General features: G+C 42.5%; 1 protein-coding gene across 9 annotated transcripts in view; it reads left to right on the forward strand.

The window, feature by feature from the left end:
• The window catches only part of LOC127584911 (sphingosine 1-phosphate receptor 2-like), a 61,551-nt gene that overhangs the window by 31,578 nt on the left and 9,862 nt on the right, over window positions 1-20,111 (forward strand). For 3 of the 9 annotated variants that reach the window (XM_052041922.1, XM_052041918.1, XM_052041919.1), the window contains one exon: window positions 13,287-13,441. The exons of 5 other annotated variants lie outside the window; for them this stretch is intronic. The gene's annotated coding sequence lies outside the window, so the exon portion shown is untranslated. Of the gene's footprint in view, window positions 1-12,052; window positions 12,169-13,286; window positions 13,442-20,111 lie in introns of those variants that run through there. One more of the 9 variants, XM_052041923.1, reaches the window with a different exon arrangement.

Genomic DNA, 20,111 nt, shown 5'->3' on the forward strand with positions numbered 1-20,111 from the left:
TTTTATGAATATGGCTTTCCTGACCAATTGTCCACATTTTATTGTAACTGTACTCCTACAACTTGGTTAGAGAGGCAGCTATTTCTAGAGCACAGGTCTTCTGTCCCATAGCTAGGATTTTGTCCAGTCTCATATCATTTGCTGTATCCTGTGTTCATAGAGGCATACAACACAGAAAGAAACCCTTCAGCCCACTGAGACTGCATCAACTATCAAGCATTCATTTACACAAATCCCATTTTTTTTTAATCCTTCCCATATTCTCAACAACTCTTCCCATGTTTTCCCACTCACTACACACTAGGGGCTGAAGCTGTGAGGCAGCAGCTCTAAGAGCAACACCAAACATGCCACCAACTATGTTCTCAGTTATTTCTTGATATTATGTAGAGTAAAATGAATTGGCTGAAGATAAAATTCTGTGACGGGGGCTCAGGAGGAACCAGAGATGGTTCATCAACTCAGATCTGATGCAGGGTTTCAACCTGAAATGCAGACATTTCCTTTCCTCCCACAGATGCTGCTTGACATGCAGAGTTCCTCCAGCAGATTGTGTGTTGTTCCAGATTCCAGCATCTGCAGTCTCTTTTGTCTCTATCCACCCAGACTTCTGGCTGATCATAGTTGCAAATGCTTCAGCCTCATCCCTGGCACTGATATGCTGGGCCCTGCCATCATTGGATGATAGGAATCAGAATCAGGTTTATTATCACTGACTTGTATGTTGTGAAATTTGTTGCTTTGCGGCAGCAGTACCTACAAAGACATAGAATTACTATAAATCACAAAATAAATAAATAGTGCAAAATAAGGAATAACAAAGTAGTGTTCATGGAGCTAGGGGCTCTGTTTCTGTATATGTTTGTGTCAAATATTCACACAGTCATAAGGCATCCACTGCACATACCAGTCCAGCTTCCACTAGTATTGCCTGTTTCCTAAGACATCAAAAGAGGCTGAAGGTTGGTTGTGTTTGGAACCTCCTCGGATCAAAGAGTCTTCAGAGAACCAGGTGGGACCATTTTGTGCCTGCTTTCTCTCGCAGACCCTCAGCATGCCCCTCTCCCCCAATAGTAAACAGGGGTTAGTAACCTGGCAGTAAATAAGGGCTGCATCAAACACTACAACTTCACGGCTTGAGAGGCTACAAGAAGCAATTGACTGTGGGATTGATTACCCCTGTCTCTTGCATGCAGTTTTTGTTGTTTGGAGCACATGTTGTGTTCCAGCTTCATGAGGTTGACATCTCATTATTTTTAGAGTTTGGTTGGTGCAGCTCCCAATTTGCACTTCTGAGCTTGGGCCGACCCCTGGGCTTGACAGCAATGGTGGAGTGAGGGATATGCTGGGCCATGTGGTTACAGATTGTAATGATGTACATTTCTGATACCGGTAATGGTCCACAGTACCTTGTAGATGCCCAATATGAGCTGCCAGATATGTTTTGAGTCTATCCCACCTAAGCTGATTTTAATATTTAATTAAAGCCTAAGACAGTTGTTAATTCCCAGTTGCTCCCTCGACAAAGATGACCTGCCTCTGCACAGGCTCCCCCCCACCCCCCCATCCAGACTGTATGATTGGCACTAATGATGGTGAAACCACAATGTCATGGGATTATGAACAACTGAATGAGCTGGGGTTCATCTAATAAAGAGATCTGAAAGGGGATGTGTAAGTGTCAAACTAGAGATGTTTCCACCCATGTGGAAAACTAAATATAGAGACCATAAACGTGGTGTTCATGAATAATTCTAATATTGGAATTCAAAGTGTCACAGGTTCCACATGGACCCATTGAGTTTGTGCTGGTTCTGTGCAAAAGCAATATAGCTAAGCCTAACCACCATCCCCATCCCAAACTCACCCATGGCCCTGAAAATTTTCTTTCTTTCCAAGTACTTATTCAGCTTCCTGTGAAGGCTGTGATTGAATCTGCCTGGGATTGCATTCCTAACCATTTGCCCTGTAAAAGAAAATGATTTTCCCATGTCAACTTTGCTTCTTTTGCCAATCTGCTTTTCTGTGCCTTCTGGTTCTTGGCCCTTCTGCCCATGGATGGATGGTTACACTCCATGCCCTGTCTATATCCTTCCATGTTTTGATATACATCCCTTGACCACCCCCCCACCCCCAACCCACACAATCTCCCCTATCCCATGGAGAACAATGTCGGCTTCTCTCATCTCTCCACAAAACTGAAGTGCCATACCTCTGGAATTATCTGGATACATTTTGCATTTTCACTGAAGCTATGGCTTTTTTTCCCAAATGTGTTATGTCCAGAACTGGACACAACTCCCCAGCTGTAGCCAAACCAGATTCATTGTGACTTCCTTGCTCTTGCACTCTGCTTAGGATCCTGTAAGCTACAGTTACAATAAATTGTGGACAGTTGGTCAGGAATGTCGTATTCAGGATCCTCTGCAAGCTCTTTGTGTCTTCCTTGCAACCTGCAAACCCACCTCTCTTTGTATTGCCTGCAGTACACTCAGCCCGTCCTCTGGCACACCTTTTGTCACACCTTTCCGAGCAGTACAGCTTGCTGAGATGAGAGGTCATGTAGTGTTTGGGACAGAGCTAGAGTCTCCAATGTTCTCATGTGAGAGAGTCAGAAGACAAAATTCCTCAGGCAATTTAGAGAAGAAATCCTTTTCCTATTTTCTTTAACCTGGTTTATCAGTTTAAAATATTCTTGTTGAGACTAAAAAAGAAATGTTTGGTTGAATGTTAAGGCTGAGGTAGATTTTTAGACTGTGAATAAATCTCTCTACCAATTTTAAGAATGTGGAACTTGCTGCAACTACAGATGGAACTTGTGGTGAATAGCAGAAATGGATTGAAGGAGAAGGAAGAAAAAAGTACCACCTCAGTGCTGTAAATTCAATAGCATCAATTATCTTGTCTGAAAACTGCCTGCCTGGAAACAACTGCATAAAGAGCAGGGCTTGGGGGACAGGTAGTAGTACTGATGAGTATTTCAGATTCTGGGTTGTCATTGTAAGTTACTCAGACTCTACACTGGATACTGATCAGTGTTAGAAGTGTAGTGTGATATCACCATTGATCTTTCACAGTGTCAGTGTGTAGCCACTAATCTTTAAGACAGAAATTACAATACAGAGCCTGCAGTCTGTCAGACAAATTCCCCTAGAGAAGGCAAGCAAGATTTGCACATTTTGTTCAATCTTATAATCTTGTACCTTCAAAGAGACTCTTCTATCAGGTTAGCACAAATAAGGTGTAAAGTTATATAGTTTCATACACTCTAACCAAATCACATTACAAAAGTAGAAACCTGCTTTGATTCACAATACATTCCTCATTCTGATACACAGCACACCTCCTTTAACCTTCAGTGTAACACTGAAAATATTCTCACACAGACATTTCTACTTATCAGACCTGAGTGGAAGCAAGTCATCCTTGACCACAAGGGACTGTCTAAGAAGGAGAATGTACTCCCTTGCTGAAATATTGATACACCTCACACATTTCACTCCTCCAGTATAATGCCATGATATAACCCATGCTGCTCAGCATAATACTCCATTGCCCCACACCTTCAATGATATACAGAAGGGTTTGTGATATGACAGTGATATATTCCACACCACCCTCTCTACCACTCACTGATACACTCTCCATGTAATACTTTCTGATAAACACAGTGTGTAAAGCTCTTGAAATAACACACCCCACTCTCTGATACAGTTCTCACTGTGACTACATATATCCCACATTCTTCACGAAGTCTGAAAGACAATATGTCCTAACTGAAACACTCTTTGATTTCTTGATTCCACTCTGATGTATACCACCGTCCTTGTTGCATTCCCCACAGTACTCAATGTAACACCTTTGGTGTACCCACACACTGCACTGATATATCCCACAGCCCTTGTAATGTTGATGTATGCATCACACCCCTTAAAGCAACGCTGTGATATAGCCTCAGTGGTTAAACAGGTATATCCCATACCTCTCACTGTAACTAATGCATTCCACCATCTCCATTAGACCCTTCAAATATATCCCACAGCCCTAAATGTAACAATAATATTCCCTACTTCCCTCACAGGATTATTAATGTTCCCTACAACCCCAGCTGTAGCATACTGATGTAGCCCATAGCTCTCACAGATGCATCACATGCTGATATAGCTCACAACTGCCTCTAAGGCAGATGCATATAGCCCACACCCTCACTGTGATGCTCAGATAAACCCCAGACCTCTCATTGTAATAATGACATATCCCACACATATCCTCAGAACATCCTTATGTACATCACTGTAACACACTGATGTGCCTAACCCCAATCACTGCAACACTCCACAATATACATCACACCCTTCAATTTCAAACAGATATACTCCATCCCTGTATTACTTGATTTGCCAATATATGTTGAGTTCTGAAGAGAAACAGTTTGAGACTAAGTTTCTTCTTAACCTTTTGTTTTATATTTAATGACAGAGGAAATCCAGAGTCAGTTACGGTTTGTTCAACTTGTATTCCAGTAAAGATCCCTGAATGGTTTTCGTGGTTAAACAAGTTAGAATGTGCTTGTGATAAGCTATATCCTTCCCACAAGCTGTTACTTAGGCAGTAAGCACACAGCAGGATGACTGGGGCTATGTTCTGGGATGTGGAATTCGGATGCTCCCTGTGAATAAACTTGCTTCACTGCAGTGTGTTCCCTGTAAATACTGAGCTCCAGATCACAGGAGTCCCAGCATTAAATGACCTGGTTTTCAAAACTAGGTAAGTATTAAGGATCTGTAGTCAGTATTGTTTTTTCCCTTTCATCCTCTTTCTGTGCAATCTAAGCTGGTGGTCACCCTCTGGAAGCCCAGGATAATGGTCAGGACCCCTCCAGCCTTTAGCCCCAGGCATTGTTTGAGACTTCTGGGCATTGCTCATTTTGCTCTGCCTATTCCTGGCCAGATATCATATGATTGCAAGGTGACATCACAAAGAAAGATGGCTATTTATATATACTATATATATATAAAACCTTTGCAGCCATCAGACTTCCCTAAATGAAAGACCAATGAAAGACTGACATTTTGGGGGAAATTTTTTTTGATATTTTACCAGAGATATGAGTCCCTTGCTGATATTGTGTTGCAGCCTTTGACCTGGTTCCCAATCAATGTGAAAGTGGAAGCTGTATGAAGGCTGTGTGTCTGGCTCCATAGCACAGTCTACGTGCGCTTATAAAACCCACAGGGGTACCTCATGCTTAACAGTGCACCACTTGAGTTTCCCTTTCAGTCAGAACAGTACAGGTATGTGTGCAGATGTACACATCCTTCCTTATACATACTCACGTATATGTGTGTATGTTAATGTTATAGGCATGCACTTGGGTGTATTTTTACACAGAAGCAGAAAGAAACCCCATGAACCTGGGATTGGAAAGAATCTGCATTAGCAGGACAGAACCTGGAAGCTAAATTCTAAACTCGACTTGGCAATAAAAGCAAGGTGTAGTCCTTGTCCTTGTGACCTGTAACTACAATTGTACTGGCCACGCAGACAGTCTAGAGCCTGAACACAGCAAAATTCAATCCTTTATCAAATGTGGCGTTAATAATTTAACCACACAGTTGTGACCACAGTGCACGAGTTCCTGGAATCTGTGGTGCACAAACTCGAGAGGCAACAGTCCTGGTCGCAGTTCATGAGGAGACAGGGAGGTGGTAATGTTCCAGGTATAAGCAGCCCATTCACACAGTACAGTCAATGCCAGATCTGTCAGTATCTGACTGGAGTAGTGTCCATACCTGACCTTTGCCATCCTTCAAATCTGTTCTTCCAAGGAATGGGGCCATACTGCATCAGTTGTTTCCAAGTCCTTTTAATCGCAAATCCTCAGTTCTTTAGCTTATCATTGGTCAAATTCATAGGTTGTCTGACTTGATTATTGGATTGAAGACACATGAGGGAGACACCTGATCAGCAAAGCTTTTAAGTACAAGCTTGCTGTTGGCTGTGACTGGAATGCAAAGTTCTGATTTTTGTCTAAAGTGGCCCTTTAAACGCTACCCGGCCTCAGTCTGACAAGCCTTGCCATGGTTACCTTCACCTCTGCACCTTGGCATACATTAATGAGTTTGCCAAGATTGTACTCTATGTTTGGATTTCAATTTGACATCAGAACAAATGGCTGATTGTGCTGAATAATCGCAGCGTTTGAGTGAGCCCACCAGGACGAGGGGGGACTCACGTCACCAAACCTTACTGTCTGCAAATTATGCACAAACAAGCATTCTGCACCTGCTCTCACAGAGGAGAGAATGACCAGAGAACAGGCCCCGAAGGCAAGCCTGCCTCTGAGAACAGATGCTGAGACTCTCTTTGTAAAGAACAGTGGGATAATGAGAGAGAGAGAGGGCAAGACATGCAGTAATCCTATGTCCCAGCCAGGCAGTATGAGGCTGTGAGCTGGGGCTATGATGGACTCCTTTGAACAAACTTCAATTTCAGAAGTTTCCTGTGCAAAGGGTAACTCAATACTGCGTGTGTTCAGCAAGCAGCCCCTGGAACAGGGACCAGAGGTTAAAAATTGAGTGAATCAGAGAGAGCAGCTCTCCCCTGCCCCAGCAAGAAAGGCCAGATGGATCCTGGTGATGTTGGTCCCTGTGCTTGGCCGATCAGAACCAGGTTGCCTGTGACCTGCTGTTTCTCATCAGAAGCCTGCCAAACATTATAAACTAACTTAGCAGGTGTGCGCCTGTCATGGGGTGGAGTGAGGGAGTGGGGTTTAATCACCAACATCCTGACATGGTGGCAGGGAGAGAGATGAGGGTTTTTTCCCACCTGCTGAGGTCAGAGTGTGGTGGAATACTCCCCAGACTCTGGGAATCTTTTACAGGCTCTGGAAAACACGGTACTCTCCTTCAGTGAAAACACCCACAAGAATTTAGACAGCTCTCCCACAACTTCCTGTGTGACACTCTCCAAGGAATTATGGAGGCTCAATCATCTTCAGGAGTTGGGGATCTTCCTTGGGTGTGCTGTGTCTGGGCCCTCATGTACCAAGGAGTCAGCATGCACTGCCACAGCACCACAGATGTTGCCTGACCTGCTGAGAGTTTCCAGCAGTTTTTAAGTTAGCACTGTGTTCCATTCTCTGACCGATCCCACCAGACTCTCGTAACAGTGGAATGGCTCTACTTTGTGTTGGTACAAAGTCCCAAAGAGATGGAAGTCCTGTGAGAGTTGAGGCTGGTGCTGTGACAATAAGGTGACGAAGCAGTCTGAGGGATCCTAAACTGAGCTGGATGACAATATTTCAATCGCCTCTGCAACCCTCTCCATTAATTTTTATTTCCCTTGTCAAATCCCAGACAAGACTTGTGGTTACATTGGTATTAGCTTAAATATCCAGTGACCTGCTGACCAATCTGGCTCAGTGCATGACTGTGAGCAATAAGGGCTTAAGTTCAAGTTATGATCCATGTCAAACCAATAGAATGAAAGTCTCCTTGCTTCCATGTGATGTGAGTATTGGGCAATTACAAGCCTGGTCCCCGGGAGTGATAACATAGAACAGAACAGCATGCTTCGGGACCTTTGGCCCACAATATCGTGCCGACTTATTTTATCCTTATGCACATTTGAACTATCCTCCTCTCTACTTCACCTCCCATAACCCTTTATTTTTCTTTCATCCATATGCCTACCTAATAGTCTCTAAAATGATCCTGTTGTATCAGCCTCTACCACCACCCCCAGCATTGCATTCCAGGCACCCACCACTCTGTGTAAACAAAAACCTAACTGATATCTCCCCTGAACTTTCCTCCATGCACCTTAAATGGGTTAACTCTAGTATTGGCCATTACCGCCCTGGGGAAAAGATGCTGGCTGTCCACTCTGTCTGTGCCTCTCATAATTTTATACACCTCTATCAAGTCACCTTTCATCCTTTGTCGCTCCAAAGAGAAAAGCCCTAGCTCACTCAACCTCTCCTCATAAGACATGCTCTTCAATCCTGGCAGCATCCTTGTAAATCTCCTCGGCACCCTCTCCAAAGCTACCACATCCTTCCTATAATGTAGTGACCAGAACTGAACACAATATTCCAAATGTGGTTCAACTCTATAAGAGCTGTAACATTACCTCTTGGCTCTTGAACTCAATCCCCTGGCTAATGAAGGCCAGCACACCATACGCCTTCTTAACCACCCTATCAACTTGCATGGCAACTTTGAGGGATCTATGTACTTGGACCCCAAGATCTCTCTGTTCCTCCACACTGCTAAGAATCCTGCCATTAACCACGTACTTTGCATTCAATTCTGATCTTCCAAATTGTATCAGTTCGCACTTCTCCGGATTGAACTCCATCTGCCACTTCGCCGCCCAGCTCTCCATTCCTGTCTAAATCCCGTTGCAACCTACGACAACCTTCTGCACTATCTACCACACCACCAACCTTCGTGTCATCTGCAAACTTCTTCCCTTCCACTTCTTCATCCAAGTCATTTATAAAAATCACAAAGAGTGGGGGTCCCAGAACAAATCCCTGCGGAACACCACTAGTCTCTGACCTCCAGGTCGAATATTCCCCTTCTACAACCACCCTCTGCCTTCTGTGGACAAGCCAATTTCGAATCCACAAGCCAATTTTCCATGGATCCCATACCTCATGACTTTCAGGATGAGTCTACCATGGGGAACCTTGTCAAACGCCTTGCTAAAATCCATACATACCACATCCACTGCACAACCTTCATCAATTTGTCTTGTCACTTCCTTGAAAAACTCCATTAGGCTTGTGAGGCACAACCTGTCCTTCACAAAGCCATGTTGACTTTCCCTAATAAGACTATACTTCTCCAAATGCTCATAAATCCTGTCCCTAAAAATCCTCTCCGACAGTTTGCCCACCACTGATGTAAGACACCCTGGTATATAATTTCCAGGATTATCCCTTTCACCTTTCTTGAACAACAGAACAACATTTGCCATCCTCCAATCCTCCAGTACCACTCCTGTGGCCAGGGAGGACATAAAGATCATCATTAACGCTCCAGCAATCTCTTCCCTCACTTCCTATAGTAACTTGGGGTATATCCTATCTGACCTCAGGGACTTATCTATCCTAATGCTTTTTGGTAGCTCCAACACTGCTTCTTTCTTAACCTCAACATGCTCCAACACACTTGCCTGTTCTAAGCTAACTTCATATCTGTCTAAGTCTTAAACAGTTTTTTTGCATCAGTATTTACTCAGGAAACTGGCAGCGTGGATATGGAAGGAAGGGAAACAAGCACTAGTGTCATGGAACATATAGAGATAGAGGTTGTAAACTGGATTTGAAATTGGCTGAGTGGGAGAAGACAGAGAGTGGTTGTTTCTCAGATTGGAGGCCTGTGACTAGTGGTGTCCCTCAGGGATCTGTGTTGGGGCCATTGTTGTTTGTTGTATATATCAATGATCTAGAAGATAATGTGGTAAATTGGATTAGTAAGTTTGCGGATGACACTAAGATTGGAGGTGTAGTGGACAGCGAGGAAGACTTTCAAAGCTTGCAGAGGGATCTGGACCAAATGGAAAAATGGTCCAGAAAATGGCAGATGGAATTTAATGCAGACAAGTGTGAGGTGTTGCATTTTGGAAGGCCAAATCAATGGAGGACATACACAGTAAATGGTAGGGCACCGAGGAGTGCGGAGGAACAAAGGGATCTGGGAGTTCAGATACATAATTCCCTGAAAGTAGAGTCACAGATAGACAGGGTTGTAAAAAAGGCTTTTGGCATCCTGGCATTTATAAATCAAAGTATTGAGTATAGGAGTTGGAATGTTTTGGTGAGGTTGTATAAGTCATTGGTGAGACCAAATTTAGAATATTGTGTGCAGTTCTGGTCACCGAACTACAGGAAGGATGTCAGTAAGATTGAAAGAGTGCAGAGGAGATTTACAAGAATGTTGCCGAGTCTTCAGGAGTTGAGTTACAGGGAAAGACTGAGCATGTTAGGACTTTATTCCTTGGAGCAGAGAAGAATGAGGGGAGATATGATAGAGGTTTACAAAATGATGAGGGGCATAGACAGAGTTAATGCAAGTAGGCTCTTTCCACCTAGATTAGGAGAGTTAAGTACGAGAGGACATGGCTTTAGGGGGAAAGGTTTAGGGGGAACATTAGAGGGAACTTCTTCACTCAAAGAGTGGTGGGAGTGTGAAATGGGCTGCCATCTGATGTGGTAAATGCAGGCTAGCTCTTAACTTTTAAGAGTAAATTGGATAGATACATGGACAAGAGAGGTCTGGAGGGGTATGGGCTGAGGGCAGGTAAATGGGACTAGCAGAATAATGTTTCGGTACAGACTAGAAGGGCCGAATGGCCTGTTTTCTGTGCTGTAGTTTTCTATGGTTTCTAAGTCCCTCTCCCTGGTGAACATTAAGTTGAACTACAAAACTGAGTATAATTGAATGCATTTATTTGCACTATACAAATTATATTCCCAGTTACTGCCAATAACTACTCTGAGTTTAATGTAGGAGTTTTGTACTGCCTGCTCATGGCTTGGTACTATCTGTGAAGAAAGTTGATGATCCCAGTGGGATTTCATTACAACCGGAGAGAACTGGAATGTTAAACAGACAAGAGATGATGTCTGTTCTACACTGCTTTATATTTATGGTTCCTTGTGAGTCCCATAATGGATGCATTCAGCTCTTGTTTAACATATACAAGGGAGACTTTATAAAAACACCAGCATGGGCTGTGACCTGGCTCAGTGCTGACGTTTTGTTATTATCCATGACATCCTTTTGGCTATAATCCTAAAAATGTCAATCTTTCCTATATTTGAAAATTCTTTTTCCTTCCTTTAACCCACAGTTGGCAACTAGTGAAAGTCTAAATGATCAGGAGCTGGGATATTGCTGCTGCTTACTCCTGAGCACGATAAGCCAGCCTGCTTGATCGGCAGCCCAACACCCTAGACATTCAGTCCTCCGCCATTGCTCACCACAGTCCACAATCTGTACTGTCACCTAGGCTCTTTCAGCCACAGCTTTTCCACCTAGTAGGGCAAGGGCAGGAGGTGCAGAGAAGCACCAGCATTTCTTAAGTCACACACCAACCTCATTTAGAGTTACATTGCTATTCTTTTCTAATCACTGGATCAAAAGTTAGTTCAAAGGAGCTGCATCAGTAACCCAAGGTGTTAGGAAGTGGGGTGACTAAGCCCACAATATAAGAGCAAGAGTGTGCAATCTCTCAGCACTGTGGGGATCACATCATTTTGTCCATGTGAGTCTAATTATCATTTGTATTACATCTGTCCAATAATTGTCTGCAGATGCTAGCATCAGTCATTGTCATTTCAACAAATCATAAAGAAGGATCCTGAAGACCTCTGTCCGTGCAGCAACTTTCCTCACAGTTCCATTTAAAAAGCAAATCTTGAGTGGGTCCTTGTAACTCAGGATGGCAGCTCCCTGCTCGTTGAGATGAGTTTTAGAAAGAGTCCTTTCCAGAATTAGATAGATTTGGACTTCCTGGCTGATTCTTGGTTGTTAAAGTTTATTATCAGAAGAAAATGTATGATTTCAAGCAGAAGACATTAGAAATGTGACTGTTTACAATTCCTTGAAGACTGCGTAGGTCACTGTGACCTCTTCAGCTTCGGGAATAGAGATGCACAACTTTGTTTCACTTCCCCTCTCATTTGGAATCCAATTCATGATATGACTCAGATTGTTCTGCCTTTCCTCATCTTTCTGAGCTTTGGTCATGATTTAATTGACGCTATTATAAAGGAATCACTCAATCAGGGACCATGTGATATGCTGTATCTATTCACTGGGTGAACATAGCCCAGACTGGGCCTATGAGTTCATGGAATGTTCTGAGAGTCCTGGGGAACCACAAGCTCCAAACCTGGTGAATAGGTTCACTGAAAGGTCAGCCATTTGTTGATGGTTTACCAAGTTCTGATTCTTTGGTAGAGTGAGCCCTGCTTTATCACATTGTACTTATGTGACAATCACGAAAAGGGGAAGCTCTGCAGCAGCTGACCAGATGTCACCTGTGATTCAAAGACAGTGTATAGTGAGGGTTAGGGTGTCAAACATATCAACCGACACAGGTAACGAAGAGTGTCAAAGGGAAGGTTCAGTACGGAGACCCGGTCTTATTAAGGTAGGTACATTTAATCAGTATGTATCATTTAGGAGGGAAATTAAACCAAAAGTTTGTCATTCTCAGGAACAGCAAGAAAATCTGTCAGGTTTTCCCGTGGAAGAGTGAGTGAGCTGAATAGAGTGCAGCATGAATGTGCTTGGTTTGTTGAGGAAGTCCTTTGGTTTTTAAGTTTGTGTTCTGACCTTTTCAACAGACCACGTGTCTCTGTGCAATGTAAGTGTGGTTCCAGTGCTCTCCTGGCCAGCTCTGATCCAAACCTCTGCTGCCCCTATCCTAACTCGCACCTATCACCCTTGTGTGCTCTGACCCACATGGCCTCTTGGTCTGATGATGCCTTAAATTTAAAATTTTTTTCAACATTCTGTTTGAAGCACTGTATACTTCTGCCTATCCCTGGAACTAAATGAGATTCTGGACAACTTTAATCATCTTAAAGTTTAGAAAAATCAAATTGTCAAAAGTATTCTTGAGGACTAGTTAATGGAACGAATTTGGACATTTTCTTGGAATATGTTGTGGAACCAACCAGGCAACATGTTGTTTTAGATCTGGTCAAGTGCAATAAGGATTAATTAATATTCTCATCATAAAGGATCCCCTGGGGAAGAGTGATCATAACATGATAGAATTTCACATTCAGTTTGAGAGTCAAAAAACTTAATATGTAAAACTTTAAATGCAATCGCAAAAGCATGAAGTCCAGGTTGCCCAAAATGGACTAGGGAAAGATTAAATGGTAAGATAGTTGATAAAATAGTGTTTTAAAAAAAAACACCTCAACAAAGATGCAGAAGGATGACCGATCTATGGCTAACTAAGGAAGTTAATTGTGGATTCAAATTGAACTAAAAGTCATAAAAAGTTGTTAAATTAGTGGCAGGCCAGAAGATTGGGAATATTTTAGAAATCAGCAAAAAATGATTTGAAAGATAATGAGTTTTTAAAAAAAGTGGATTCTGAGAGTAAACCAGCAAGAAGTAGATTATAAGAGCTTACATGTACGTAAAAAGGAAAAGAGTGGCTAAAGTAAGTATTAATTCTTTAGGGGATGAAACTGGGGAATTTAACTAAGGAAATGGAGGAGATTTTCAACATTTTTTTATCTGTTCTTACAGTGTAAGGCACTAAAGCATCCTGATGACATTAAAAAGTTCGGGCAGAAGGAAGACAGGAACTTCAATATTGTTAGTGGAAAAGTACTAGGCAAACTGATGGGACTAAAGACTGACTTGTTCCCTGGATCCAATGGCCTGCATCCTGGGGCCTTACAGTAAGTGACTGCAGCTATATGGGATGCATTAGTTGTAACCTTCCAGAATCTAGGGAATTTTGGAAAGGTTCCAGTGGATTGGAAAACCTCAAATATAAGGCTGCCAAGAGGGAGTGGGAAAGCAGGAAACTGTAAGCAGTATATCATTGGGAAAATGCTGGAATCCATTTTAATTGCAATACAATTAAACAAAGTCAATATAGTTTTATGAAAGGCAAATTGTGTTTGCTAAACTTATTGGAACCACTTGAACATGTAACAAGCAAGGTGGATAAAGAGATTTTGCTGATGTAGTTGATAATGTGTCACATAAAGCAGAGAGCTCATGTTTTGGTGGCAGTTTATTCACATGGAGGTTTGGCTAAATAACACAAAACAGAGCAGACATAAGAGTCGTTCTCAAGTTGGCAAACCGTAACTAATGGAGTGCCTCAGGGAACAGGACTGGGGCGTCAACTATTTATGTCTCAACTATTTATGATCTATTTGATGACTTAGATGAACAGACCAGGTGTATTAAGCCAAAGTTACTGCTGTTGCACAGATAGGTGGGAAATCAAGTTGTGAGAACAGGGAGTCTGCAAAGGAATATACTGTATATATAGATAGGTAAGTGAGTGGCCAAATTTTTCGCAGTAGAGAGAAATGTGGGGAAAATGTGAAGTTATCAACCTTGGTAGGAAGTATATAAACAGACTACTTGTTTAAATGGAGAGAGGCTCCAAAATGCTGGTGTACAGAAGGATCTAGGTGTCCCTGTACAATATACATAAGAAGTTAACAGGCAGGTACAGCAAGTAATTAGGAAAGCAAAGGAGATGATGTATAAAAATAGGTAAGTCTTGCTATGACATGAAAAGCTAGTGATGAAGCCACGGTTTTTTCTCCTTCTTTAAGGAGGGATATACAAACATTGGAGAAAATTTAGCAAGTTAATTGCTGGCATGAAAGGGTTGTTATGTAAGGAAACACTCTACAGTTTGGGTCTATTCTCATTGGAATTTTGAAGAATGAGAGAGATTCTTTTTTAAAGATATAAGATTCTGAGTGGTTTCACAGGGTCGATGTTAAGACGATGCCCCCCCCCCCCCCCCACCACCACCGGGGAATCTAGAATGAGAGGGTAGAATTTCAGAATAAGGAATTGACATTCAAGCCACACAGAAGAGGAATTTTGTGTCTCTGAGGGTCATGAACTTTGGAATTCTCTACCCTAGGATGCATAGGAGCCTGAGACTTTAAATCTATTCAAGGTTGACATTCCAATGGGATCTCTGGACTCCTCTCTATTTCTTACACTTTAATGAGCTCTCTGCATATCCCCAAGTTTAACTGTTCCACCACTGGCACCAGTGTGCCTTCAATATCTAAATATAAATTCATGTATTTGTAGAACATTGCTGGTACTGCTTATTTGGATCACAGCCAAGTGCCCTGGTTATATTCAGGACTTGGTATAGTGAGTGTGAAGTGATGGCAGACACCTGCAGATGGTGAGCCCAACCACTTCTCTCAATGTTGTGAGTGATCCAATCCCCAATGGTGTAAAGCAGGCAACGGCATTTCACAGTGACGGTTTTTCTTAGAGATTTGAGCAGCATTAGAAACCTAGGGATCAAATAAGAACTTTTGAATCCAGTGAATCGGAAATAAAAACACAATGGAGTTATGTTAAGTTTGTACAGAAGCTAGGTGAGGCAACATTCAGAGCTGTTCAGAAAGGCTATCAAAGCACTGGAGATAAACGATAGCAGAACTGAGGGGTTCTAATTATAAATGATTGAGTAACTGAGATTTTTCTCCAGAGAAAGGAAGGCTGAAGCATTACCTGATGGATGTCTTTAAGATTAAGGTCATTCAGTGGATGGTCATAGAATGTTTTCTATTCTGAGAGATCCTAAATTAGGGGCTATAAACAAAAGACATACATGAATAAATCCAACAGGGAATTCATGACAAATATCTTCTCTCGGAGAATGAGGAAATAGTTTAGATGAAGAGAATTGATCCACTTAAGGAAACACTAAATAAACTGCTTGCAGGGGAAAGAGTAGAAGGATATGTTCATACAGAGAGATGAAGAGGGGTAGGAGCAGGCTTAATTTGAAGCATAGATACTGACATGGACCTGCTGGCCTAACAGCCTGTCTGTTTAATAATATGTCATTGCCACTGAGTGAGAAGACACTTTGACAATCTGGCCAGCAACCAAAGGGCCTTGTATAGAAGAGAGCAATAAGAAGAGGAGGGTCTCGGCTCGGTTCTTAAATCCTGAGCACCTCTCAGACCCTGCTACAAGAGTCTTCACCTGGCACTGATCCAACTCTAGAAGTTGCTGATTCAGTTCTGCAGGACTTCTAAGTAAGATTTTTTTCTGCCTTTGCAAAAAGTCTTTATATCTTTCTCCTATCAAGTTTGCTGTAGAACCTGTGACCACAACAAACTCACCTGGATTTATGGGTCATAATGGTTTTGCTTTCTCTAGCAATTTCCTTGAAAACAGTCATTCTCATGCCTGTTTTCCTGTGTAAACTCTTCTGGTTTCTAGAGCCCTTTCACATGGCTCAGAATTCTGTAACAGTGCCTGCAATTGCTCTGCCAAATCACATCCTATGGAACAACAGCCAGCTCTTTCCACTTCCAGACACTCCTTGCTTCCTCTTGTTCAACTAGTTTTTAATCCAACCCAGACGTGCTGGATTGAAGCCTCGCATTCAAACCTTGTGGGCTCATCTCCTGTGTGCATTTTATCAAAAGCTTTGCAGAAGTCTAACTAAACAAATCTGGCTGAGCTCTCTCTGCTCACATGGTTCATTAATTCTTAAAGGAAATCCAAGAGATTTGTCAGCTCACATCATCCAATGAATTCCAGCTTGATCAAATCCAGTCCCACTCACTCCTTTGAAGAAAGCCGTGCATTTCACAGAATGCAAGCACTTAAGCATTTTTTAAAAAATTACTCATCTATGGGATGTGGGTGTCACAGGCAGGACCAGTGTTTATTGCCCTTCACTAGTTACCCCTAAAGGTGGTGGTGGTGAACTATCACCTTCAACCTTTGCAGTCCTCTGGTAAAGGTACTCCACCCAATGCTGTTTGAGTGGGAGTCCCAGTAATGATGAAAGACAAATGATAAATTTCCATGTGAGGATGGTGCACAGCCTGGAGGGGAACATGCAAGTAGTGGTGTTTGCATGTGACTATTGCGCTTGTCATTTTTGACTTTAGAGTTGGTGGATTTGAGAGGAGCTGTTAGAGTAAATTAGGTAAATAACTATATTGTACTTGGTATGTGGGACACACTGCAGCTGTGATATGCCAGTAGTGAAGAGACTGGCGAATAGGATATCAGTGTGACTTGTTTTGGATGCTGTTGAGCTTCTTAAAGTGTTGTTGGAATGGTGAATGAACTATTGCGACAGAAAGATTTGGGATTTAGGTGAGTCACTGCAGGGCAAGATAACATTGTGGTTAAGTCACTGCAGCCAGAGTTCTGAACCATTGCTCCAGAGATATGAGTTCCAATGCCACCACACCAGCTAGGGAATTAAAATTGCCCTGTAGCTAGGGAAAGATGTGCTGGCCCTGGAGAGGGTCCAGAGGAGGTTCACAAAAATAATCAGCCACGATTGAATGGCAGAGCAAAATCAATGGGCCAAATGGCCTAATTCTGCTCCTATATCTTATGGTCTTCAATTTTTTGAATAATTTATTAAAATAATAGAGTTGTATCAGTGAGCATAAAACTGGATTGTGGTCTAAACCCATTTGATTCACTGACATCCTTAAGGAGAGGAAATCTGCAGTCCATACTTGGTAGGCTCTCACCAACATGCATATGTTTGTGCCTCTAGACCCACCCATGTGATTGACCCTCTACACTCAATTCAGGGGCAATTACAGATGGACAGCAATTGCTGGCATTGTTAGTGACGTCCACATCCTGCAAATAGATGAGTAATAAAAGGTGCTGCAGGGCAGCCGATGTGAAACCTGCATGTCAGTGGTTACGTCATTGGTTAAATGCTTGGGTCATTGATGAGCCCCTGACTTGTATCACTGTTGCAATGTGTTAAGTAAAGCATCATTTTTGATACTTTAGAGAAGTGTGACTATGCCTTATAACAGTGACCAGCATGGTTAAGTCAGTTGAAATGGACAGAGAGATTTCAGTAATGCAACAGCCTTTCATGCTAACAGTGATCCAAACTGGAGTAATTAAAATTTTAGAGTGGATGAGAAGGGAGGAGAGTGTCTGACAAAGTTCTTCAGAGCTTCCTGCAGACAACATGGAAATGCTAGGACCTGAATGATGAGCCTTCCTGTTAAGGAGATGAACCCCTTTCCCCGCCACCCCCAATGCTCTCACAGCTGCTGGTGCTTTGATCAGGGCTTGTGTCTGGGGCCTATCACTGTGGTGATACACATTCACCTCCAGGCGCTGAAAGACATTGAGGCAGCTCCTCCTGTTCAGACTGTGACCTTATCTGCAGCTCTGCTTCCCAAAGGTCTTTATACCCACAGAAGTAGCTAAACATTTCTTGCTCTGGTAGAGGTAGCTAGGATCAAGTCACAGAGGCTGAGCCAGAAGCAATGTGGAAAATCCCAGCATGGCTTTTACTGTAAGCAGCTTGCTTCATTGACGTCACAATCAAAATGGCTAAACTCTCCAGTGAGATCATCTGCCGGTTAGGTTTTTTCCCTTCTGCCACTGCATTACTCTGCTGGGGGAGGGGGAGGGGTGGGGAGGTGCCAGGGAGGCTCTCACCAATCAGTATTTTGTATCTGCTGGTGACAAGAGATAACCAAAGGCATCAAGCTATACCGAAATGTGTGTTAAAGAGGAATAGAACTGGCAGCTTCAGTTGCTGGTTAGAGGATTTTCAGACAAAATAGAGAAGAGAACATAAGAGGGTGGGTGGCAGTAATGGTGTTGGTTTATTATTGTCACTTGTACCAAGGTACAGTGAAAAGCTTGTCTTACAAACTGATCGCACAGGTCAATTCATTACACAATGCAATTACATCGAGTCAGTACAAAGTGCATTGATATAGTACAGGTAAAAACAATAACAGTACAGAGTAAAGTGTCACAGCTACAGAGAAAGTGCAGTGCAATAAGGTGCGAGGTCTCAAGGTATATCGTGAGGTCATAGTCCAGCTCATTGTATAAGGGAACTGTTCAATAGTCTTATGGTTAAAGAAACAATAACTGCTGTGAGAAAAGATGGCACATTAGAAGGATCAGTAAATTAGTTTATATGACATGAACGAAAAAAAAGGGTGATCACCTTGTTTGGAGGTCTTAGTACACTTCCAACTGTCCGGAGGAAATTTTTAGCCAATTTTCTGATATGCAAAAGCATGAGAGCAGTGATAGTGTGGGATATAATGTCCCTGCTTTAACTGGGATACAGTCAGTGTAAGAGGATTAGAGGCAAAGTGGACAGCTATGGTGTATCAGTAAAGAAAGTGGCCAAAGCTATGTTTACAATAACTGAACTGGTGAGAAATTTAAGTTATTTCTACCCCAGATAGTGAGCAGAGAATTCCTGCACAGCATTCAGGAGAACATTTTTAGCCAGTATGCAGAAGGCTCAATAATTTAGTGGGTTGGACAGTGGGGTGGAGGTGCAACCTTATATCTAACTATAGGGAGTGAAGCTGGGTAGGTGGAAGGAACATCAAAGGGTTTGTAGAAGTAATCTAATTCAGTTATATTTAGCACAGTTATAAAAAGAGAGATAAAACAGGAGTAAAGGTTCTAAAGTGGGATAAGGCCAATCCAAAAGTTGATGCCGTTGGGGCAAAAGAGTGAAAAGTAGCAGATGGGATAAGCATAAAAAAAAGGGCACTGGGAGTTTGGCACCTTTGGAAGTGGTAAATGGCCAGGCATAGTCGGAAAAATGTCCCAGTAAGAGAGGAGATTGCAGGGGCCCTCACAATTTTTCAATCCTTCTTGCCTACTACAGTGTTGTTTAAAAAGGGATGAAGGTACAAAATAAGTAATTGCAGGTCAGTTAGTTTAACCTTGGTGGCAAATTATTATAATCCATTCTAAGAGATGGTACAAACATTTGTTTATAAGGATACAAATCAAGGACAGTCAGGATGGATTTAAGGGAGATCATGCTGACTAATGATTTTTTTTGAGGTAACAGGGTCAATGAAGGCAGGGCATGTGATGTAGTCAAATGGATTTTAACAAAACTTTTGACAAGATCCCATGTGGCTGGCTGGTCAAAGAAGTTAAAGCCTGTAGGATTCAAAACTGTCTATTGACAGGAAGCAAAATACAATGGTTGATGGGTATTTTTCTATGCAGTGGGTTGTTAGCAGTGGATCAGTATTCAAACCCTTACTTTTTTGTAATATACACTGGAACCTTGCTTGGAACTCAGGATGTACATCCAAGAACAAGAATTCTGGTGGAATCAGCCCAAGAAGGGGCTATTGTAGCATCATATGAACAGAGTTGCGCTACTGAGAGCGTTGCTGTGCGCGGGGAGCTGGCCGCAAAACCCTGCCCTCTGCTGCTGCTCCTGCAGCAATGAAACTGGGATCTCATCACTGCATGATCCGGTGTGGAGTAAAAACTCAGGCAGTGTGCAGAGGCTGGTGTTGGGTGGGCTGGGGCGAGTGGTATGGGCACTGAGCACAAGATTTGGGT

The sequence above is a fragment of the Pristis pectinata genome, chromosome 31 (assembly GCF_009764475.1).
Source record: "Pristis pectinata isolate sPriPec2 chromosome 31, sPriPec2.1.pri, whole genome shotgun sequence".
Taxonomy (NCBI): domain Eukaryota; kingdom Metazoa; phylum Chordata; class Chondrichthyes; order Rhinopristiformes; family Pristidae; genus Pristis; species Pristis pectinata.